Raw genomic sequence first — 9,434 nt, 5'->3', positions numbered from 1 at the left:
GTGCATTTGACATTTGAAATGTAGCTGCTCCAGACACGGTTTACCGTTAGCCATTAAAACAGGGTTTAACTTGTTTGTCGCCATGCAACACATTCCGGCAAAGGGTTAGGGTGTCAAAACAGATACATTTGGAGCCTATGAATATATCATTTTAACACCCCAAAAGTCTCCATCCTATCTATTTATTCCTCAAAAAAAAACCTTCCTCCTTAACCTGAGGGCCGCAGGTAATAAAAACACTGCAGTGCGCCTAGACAATGTAGAAAGCTGCGTCTATTAATACGCGTCATTAATTTAATATTCTGTCCTTTAGAGCAGGGGCGCTCAACTGCCGTCCTCAAGATCCCCCAACAGGTCAGGTTTTAAGGATATCCCTGCTTCAGCACAAGTGGCTCAATCAGTGGCTCAAAGACTGAGCCACTGATTGAGCCACGTGTGCTGAAGCTGGGACTGATTGAGCCACCTGTGCTGAAGCTGGGATGAGAAATCAAACTGAGTTAGCAACACGTACAGGAAACACCAAGCATCGTTTTTGTACTGATTACGAGTTATACATTTTATATTTCTTTGCTATGAAGATGCTACATTGGATATAGACAGTGCTCGATGTGTGTTTTCACGGGGCCCCGAGTACCACCACTTTTTTGATTAACAAACGTACAATTCCACTTACCTTAAACAGCAGGGGGGACTTATTTAAAAGTCACCACCATTTCTATTTGTACAGCAAATATACAGCTTAAAATAAACCTAAAATATAGTTTCACACATGTAGATCGTTCCTTAACTACTGTATGACACAGTTCCACTAATTTGTACACCACCTTGTCATTGATACCTTCACAAAGTGTTACCGCCAAATAATAACTTTGTGTTGAATGTATAGCGATGTCCTGAGAAAGTTAGGCAAATGATGTTATGGAGCATTTTGTCTTCAGACAAAGATATTGCTTTGCCCGGGAGGCAGATGTTGCATGTGCTGTGTGATACATTCCATAAATCCCAATCTCTGCTGAAAACTGGGCAAAAAAACCTGAAATCAATGGCAATAGGTTTGTGAAACAGGGACCGGAGAGATTCTCCAAAAAGCAGATTTCATAAAGAATAAAAAAGGTTTTTGAGCTCTTTAGTTTTACAAGAAAGTCAGTGTGGCCGACGCTGGTATGTTAATAAACACTACTGTGTTTTCCTTACAAATTATAAGTGTGTTTGTATGTTAACTTATATAAAACGGAAATAGCCGTGTTAGGGGCCTATGCAGAGAGCAGCGCTATTTCAAAACTCGCCATTTTTTGGAGAAAATCGCGCAGAAAAACGCGGCAATTTTTTTTTTCTATTTCTAAAACTCGCCTCGCGGCTGGCGAGAACCTCCATCTCGCCAGTTTTAAAAATATCCTAATGCAGAGAGGCGCGAACGGCATCTAGCGGCTGTTCGCGCCAATAAAATGGCGCGATTGTCTCCTTTTTGCCTCGCCAGAAAAAGTTGGCAAGAAGCTGCCGCTCGCGGCCATAGCAAAGGAAAAAAAAAGGCGCAAATTTTTTTTAACACATTTCTGCAGCGCGCATCTCGCCAATTTAAACTCGCCACACGCATTCATGTTAAACATAGCAGAATTCGCATATTTCTGCATATGGAGAATAAAACTCTCCAAAAAAGCTACTTTTTATTAAACTCGCCAATTTTAAAATTCGCTGCTCTCTGCATAGGCCCCTTAGTCTAGTTGCGATAGTGCAGAATAAATGAGTACTTCAACAGTTCTACCTCCGCACACTCCCACTTACTGCTTCCCCAACACCAACTCCCTCACACATTACCTGCTCTCACAGCTCTACCTCCGCACACTCCCACTTACTGCTTCCCCAACACCAACTCCCTCACACATTACCTGCTCTCACAGCTCTACCTCCGCACACTCCCACTTACTGCTTCCCCAACACCAACTGCCTCACACATTACCTGCTCTCACAGCTCTACCTCCGCACACTCCCACTTACTGCTTCCCCAACACCAACTCCCTCACACATTACCTGCTCTCACAGCTCTACCTCCGCACACTCCCACTTACTGCTTCCCCAACACCAACTGCCTCACACATTACCTGCTCTCACAGCTCTACCTCCGCACACTCCCACATACTGCTTCCCCAACACCAACTCCCTCACACATTACCTGCTCTCACAGCTCTACCTCCGCACACTCCCACTTACTGCTTCCCCAACACCAACTCCCTCACACATTACCTTCTCTCACAGCTCTACCTCCGCACACTCCCACTTACTGCTTCCCCAACGCCAACTCCCTCACACATTACCTGCTCTCACAGCTCTACCTCCGCACACTCCCACTTACTGCTTCCCCAACACCAACTCCCTCACACATTACCTGCTCTCACAGCTCTACCTCCGCACACTCCCACTTACTGCTTCCCCAACACCAACTGCCTCACACATTACCTGCTCTCACAGCTCTACCTCCGCACACTCCCACTTACTGCTTCCCCAACACCAACTCCCTCACACATTACCTGCTCTCACAGCTCTACCTCCGCACACTCCCACTTACTGCTTCCCCAACACCAACTGCCTCACACATTACCTGCTCTCACAGCTCTACCTCCGCACACTCCCACATACTGCTTCCCCAACACCAACTCCCTCACACATTACCTGCTCTCACAGCTCTACCTCCGCACACTCCCACTTACTGCTTCCCCAACACCAACTCCCTCACACATTACCTTCTCTCACAGCTCTACCTCCGCACACTCCCACTTACTGCTTCCCCAACGCCAACTCCCTCACACATTACCTGCTCTCACAGCTCTACCTCCGCACACTCCCACTTACTGCTTCCCCAACACCAACTCCCTCACACATTACCTGCTCTCACAGCTCTACCTCCGCACACTCCCACTTACTGCTTCCCCAACGCCAACTGCCTCACACATTACCTGCTCTCACAGCTCTACCTCCGCACACTCCCACTTACTGCTTCCCCAACGCCAACTCCCTCACACATTACCTGCTCTCACAGCTCTACCTCCGCACACACCCACTTACTGCTTCCCCAACACCAACTCCCTCACACATTACCTGCTCTCACAGCTCTACCTCCGCACACTCCCACTTACTGCTTCCCCAACACCAACTCCCTCACACATTACCTGCTCTCACAGCTCTACCTCCGCACACTCCCACTTACTGCTTCCCCAACACCAACTGCCTCACACATTACCTGCTCTCACAGCTCTACCTCCGCACACTCCCACTTACTGCTTCCCCAACACCAACTCCCTCACACATTACCTGCTCTCACAGCTCTACCTCCGCACACTCCCACTTACTGCTTCCCCAACGCCAACTCCCTCACACATTACCTTCTCTCACAGCTCTACCTCCGCACACTCCCACTTACTGCTTCCCCAACGCCAACTCCCTCACACATTACCTGCTCTCACAGCTCTACCTCCGCACACTCCCCCTTACTGCTTCCCCAACACCAACTCCCTCACACATTACCTGCTCTCACAGCTCTACCTCCGCACACTCCCACTTACTGCTTCCCCAACACCAACTGCCTCACACATTACCTGCTCTCACAGCTCTACCTCCGCACACTCCCACTTACTGCTTCCCCAACGCCAACTCCCTCACACATTACCTGCTCTCACAGCTCTACCTCTGCACAATCCCACTTACTGCTTCCCCAACTCCCTCACACATTACCTGCTCTCACAGCTCTACCTCCGCACACTCCCACTTACTGCTTCCCCAACTCCCTCACATTACCTGCTCTCACAGCTCTACCTCCGCACACTCCCACTTACTGCTTCCCCAACTCCCTCACACATTACCTTCTCTCACAGCTCTACCTCAGCACACTCCCACTTACTGCTTCCCCAACACCAACTCCCTAAGGCCTCGTCCATGGTTGCTGCTTGCTTGCTCCGTGACGTCACTGGCCCGCCCCCGGCCCGCCCCCGACCATGCTCTGACTAAGGCCAGGGAAAGCACCTGCTTTCCCTGAGCCTCAGCGCGCCTCAGCACGCCAGCAGGTAACATGGCCGAGGCCTAACACATTACCTGATCTCACAGCTCTACCTCCGCACACTCCCACTTACTGCTTCCCCAACTCCAACTCCCTCACACATTACCTGCTCTCACAGCTCTACCTCCTCACACTCCCACTTACTGCTTCCCCAACACCAACTCCCTCACACATTACCTGCTCTCACAGCTCTACCTCCGCACACTCCCACTTACTGCTTCCCCAACTCCCTCACACATTACCTGCTCTCACAGCTCTACCTTCGCACACTCCCACTTACTGCTTCCCCAACACCAACTCCCTCACACATTACCTGCTCTCGCTGCTCTACCTCCGCACACTCCCACTTACTGCTTCCCCAACACCAACTCCCTCACACATTACCTGCTCTCACAGCTCTACCTCCTCACACTCCCACTTACTGCTTCCCCAACACCAACTCCCTCACACATTACCTGCTCTCACAGCTCTACCTCTGCACACTCCCAGTTACTGCTTCCCCAACACCAACTCCCGCACACATTACCTGCTCTCACAGCTCTACCTCCGCACACTCCCACTTACTGCTTCCCCAACTCCCTCACACATTACCTGCTCTCACAGCTATACCCCCGCACACTCCCACTTACTGCTTCCCCAACTCCCTCACACATTACCTGCTCTCACTGCTCTACCTCTGCACACTCCCACTTACTGCTTCCCCAACTCCCTCACACATTACCTGCTCTCACAGCTATACCCCCGCACACTCCCACTTACTGCTTCCCCAACTCCCTCACACATTACCTGCTCTCACTGCTCTACCTATGCACACTCCCACTTACTGCTTCCCCAACTCCCTCACACATTACCTGCTCTCACTGCTCTACCTCTGCACACTCCCACTTACTGCTTCCCCAACTCCCTCACACATTACCTGCTCTCACAGCTCTACCTCCGCACACTCCCACTTACTGCTTCCCCAACACCAACTCCCTCACACATTACCTGCTCTCACAGCTCTACCTCTGCACACTCCCACTTACTGCTTCCCCAACACCAACTCCCTCACACATTACCTGCTCTCACAGCTCTACCTCCGCACACTCCCACTCACTGCTTCCCCAACACCAACTCCCTCACACATTACCTGCTCTCACAGCTCTACCTCCGCACACTCCCACTTACTGCTTCCCCAACTCCCTCACACATTACCTGCTCTCACAGCTCTACCTCCGCACACTCCCGCTTACTGCTTCCCCAACTCCCTCACATTACCTGCTCTCACAGCTCTACCTCTGCACAATCCCACTTACTGCTTCCCCAACTCCCTCACACATTACCTGCTCTCACAGCTCTACCTCCGCACACTCCCACTTACTGCTTCCCCAACTCCCTCACATTACCTGCTCTCACAGCTCTACCTCCGCACACTCCCACTTACTGCTTCCCCAACTCCCTCACACATTACCTTCTCTCACAGCTCTACCTCAGCACACTCCCACTTACTGCTTCCCCAACACCAACTCCCTAAGGCCTCGTCCATGGTTGCTGCTTGCTGGCTCCGTGACGTCACTGGCCCGCCCCCGGCCCGCCCCCGGCCCGCCCCCGACCATGCTCTGACTAAGGCCAGGGAAAGCACCTGCTTTCCCTGAGCCTCAGCGCGCCTCAGCACGCCAGCAGGTAACATGGCCGAGGCCTAACACATTACCTGATCTCACAGCTCTACCTCCGCACACTCCCACTTACTGCTTCCCCAACTCCAACTCCCTCACACATTACCTGCTCTCACAGCTCTACCTCCTCACACTCCCACTTACTGCTTCCCCAACACCAACTCCCTCACACATTACCTGCTCTCACAGCTCTACCTCCGCACACTCCCACTTACTGCTTCCCCAACTCCCTCACACATTACCTGCTCTCACAGCTCTACCTTCGCACACTCCCACTTACTGCTTCCCCAACACCAACTCCCTCACACATTACCTGCTCTCGCTGCTCTACCTCCGCACACTCCCACTTACTGCTTCCCCAACACCAACTCCCTCACACATTACCTGCTCTCACAGCTCTACCTCTGCACACTCCCAGTTACTGCTTCCCCAACACCAACTCCCGCACACATTACCTGCTCTCACAGCTCTACCTCCGCACACTCCCACTTACTGCTTCCCCAACTCCCTCACACATTACCTGCTCTCACAGCTATACCCCCGCACACTCCCACTTACTGCTTCCCCAACTCCCTCACACATTACCTGCTCTCACTGCTCTACCCCCGCACACTCCCACTTACTGCTTCCCCAACTCCCGCACACATTACCTGCTCTCACAGCTCTACCTCCGCACACTCCCACTTACTGCTTCCCCAACTCCCTCACACATTACCTGCTCTCACAGCTATACCCCTGCACACTCCCACTTACTGCTTCCCCAACTCCCTCACACATTACCTGCTCTCACTGCTCTACCTCTGCACACTCCCACTTACTGCTTCCCCAACTCCCTCACACATTACCTGCTCTCACAGCTCTACCGCCGCACAATCCCACTTCTTCCCCAACTCCGTCACATAACAAGCAGCAATCTGACACATGCCAACCTTCCTACCCCCCTGTACCTTATGTGTCCACGTACCCTTCCTTATAGAGTGTAAGCTCCTTGGGTCAGGATCCTCCTTACCTACTGTAACAATGTATGTTAATATGTTTGTTATTTAATTGTTCTTGTCCTCCAACCCTATTTTGTACTGCGCTACAGAATATGTTGGCGCGTCACAAATATATGATGATAATAATAATCAAATAATGGCCAATGCTCCTTCATAAAAATTGCAGATAAGGGGGAAGCATTGGTCATTATGGACAAATAATACCATAGAAAATCGTTTTTGGACACAGTGAGGAATTCAGACAATTACAGCCCACTCTGACATAATCCCACCTGTAGGATAAGCGACGTGAAGTTAAAATATTCATAGACAAGGTAGATCGGAGCGGATCTCCTTGCAAACTTCTAAGTGCTATGGATGGTTTTGTTATTTCTATATACAGTGGATGTCCTGGTGGTGACCTCTGGTCCAGCACGCACCTATAACTCTGTGACATTATCTTCTATGTTGCTACATACCACAATTGGTGCTGTTCACCTTTTGGGACATTAGCTTTTGGACAAAACATCACACACCACTCCAAGATGATCCCACCATTTGTCTATATGGCTTGTATCTTTACTGTAACATTTTAGTGAGATATGAAAGCATTACGGTCCATTATTACAAAGTGATGCTATTCCAGAAGACACCTCCAATTTCCTTCTTAATTAGCACGGCTTAGTAAATATCGCCCAGTATATCTGTGCCAAAGATATGCATATTCCTACCCTAGATTATTGCAGGATGGTTTTAACAACAAGAAACCTTAGTGTAATTATTTAATTACTTAGGACATGCTGTTTATTAGAAGTAGACGTTTTCAATTGCTACATAACCTTGTATCCACAGCCACTAAAAATGATGTAGAAGAATAGATGTCGTTGACTCTGTGTATCCAGAATTACTTCCCAAAACATAACCTACTGTATCTAAGACTGCGTAACCTTTGTACTGTCAAGAGTTGTCAGTGAAATAGTTAACCTTGGTGCTGGAGAGATCTTTGACCTTCAGTCCTATCGGTTGACCTTCACTTGAGAGTAATCAGGAGTTAGAAGCCAGCGCTTTCCACCAGTCAGTGGCCTCTTGGCTCCGGAATGAGCCCTCACTTCCAGCTGATTGTAGCAGCTTCTCTGAGACAGCCTATGACCTGAATGGTGAAGATATACATTCCTGAAGTCCCGTGATCTATACTCCACACTTACCATAAATGAGGGTAAGGCTGGCATGCATCGCGTTGTTATATCCAGCTGCATAACTAGAAAATGGGTATCTGTATCTTACTGCTGTCATTTCGCTCTGCGTAGCCGAAGGCAGGGGTGCTCAAGACCCCCCCATCAGGTCAGGTTTTAAAGCAGCAGTCCAAGCTGCCATTTTTTTTAGTTCTTTAATTCGTTTTTCCCTTTAATATGTGCATCAATACAATCCACTCAATGATAAATAATTAGCTAAGTTGCCGATCAATCCGTTCTCCTGTGATCGATCGGCGAAGATTCGGCTCGGGGGTTCATTAAATGGCTGTCAGTGCAGCAGAAGCGGACCAAAGATGCAAAGTTCTGTGGGGATGATCATGTGACCGGGCAGTCACTAGATACAATTGGTGCACTGCTAGAGAGAGGGCAGGGCTTATAAAGGGGTGTGCCAGAGTCTGTTTCAGAAGAGGAAGGGGATGTGACTTTATAATTGGTTGCTATAGAAACAAAAAATGCTTGTTACATTATAATACATTAAAAATGTAATTCAGAGTTGTTTTTAAAAAAATTCTACAAGTATTTTCTCCTGGTACAGAACTCATTTATTTTTAAAAAAATGCACATGTAGGATATTGCTTGGTCTGCAGCTTTAACCCTTGATGACCTCCTCCTTCTCAGAGGGACACTTTATAGGTATTATTTCAAATGTTTTTTCATGTTTGGTTTGTAAACATGACAACCTGAAACACGAGGGTGCTTTGATTTACTCTATCTACTTATTACCTTTTTGTTTGGCCTCATTGTTTGCTGAACAAAGCCTGTCCCTCCCCTTCCACATTCAAAGTGACCCCCCCCCCCCCCCACCTGCAGCCGCAAGAAAGAAAAAACAAACATTCTTACGTTGCTTTCCACATGTTTTGTGCAGGCTAAGGCCCCGCTCCCTCATTCAGCGCGCCCGCACAGCAGACAGGCGGCGCGCTGACAGGCACAGACCGCGATATGCGGTCTGTAGGGAGCCGGGAGCCGGAGTGGGAGGGGGGCGGGAGTGGGAGGGGGGCGTGGTTTGAGCGGAGGGACCCGCTACTCCCCCCCTCCCTCCACGGGCTCGGTCTGCAGGACAGGAGGGAGCTTCTGCAAGGTAAGACACACACACACACACACCCTTACCCTTGTGTAGAAAGCTGTCTGACAGCTCCCGCTCCCGCCCCTGATAGGCTCATCAGCGCACCACGTGACACGTCACCGCTCGGGATCACAACTTTCTTGCATCCCCTGGCGGCTGACGTGTCACAGCGCGTAGTGAGCCGTGCAGCGAGGGGGGACTGGGACCTGCTCAGAAGGACTCCCCTGCTGGTGGGGAACGCTCACGCGGCCGCCCGCGCCGCCGGGCGCAGCGGGTCCCAGCCCGAAGAAGTGAACACCACTTTCCCTGTACATGAGAAATCCAAGCTCTCTTTTTTTAACATTAATTTTTTGTACCCAGTATTGATGGACAGGTTTCCGGAGCTGAACCCCATTCAGCTCAGGGTTCTCCCTGCTTCTGGGGGTGCTGGTAGCCGCT

The sequence above is a fragment of the Ascaphus truei genome, chromosome 18 (assembly GCF_040206685.1).
Source record: "Ascaphus truei isolate aAscTru1 chromosome 18, aAscTru1.hap1, whole genome shotgun sequence".
NCBI classification, from domain to species: domain Eukaryota; kingdom Metazoa; phylum Chordata; class Amphibia; order Anura; family Ascaphidae; genus Ascaphus; species Ascaphus truei.
Note: the sequence above shows the minus strand (reverse complement) of the source record.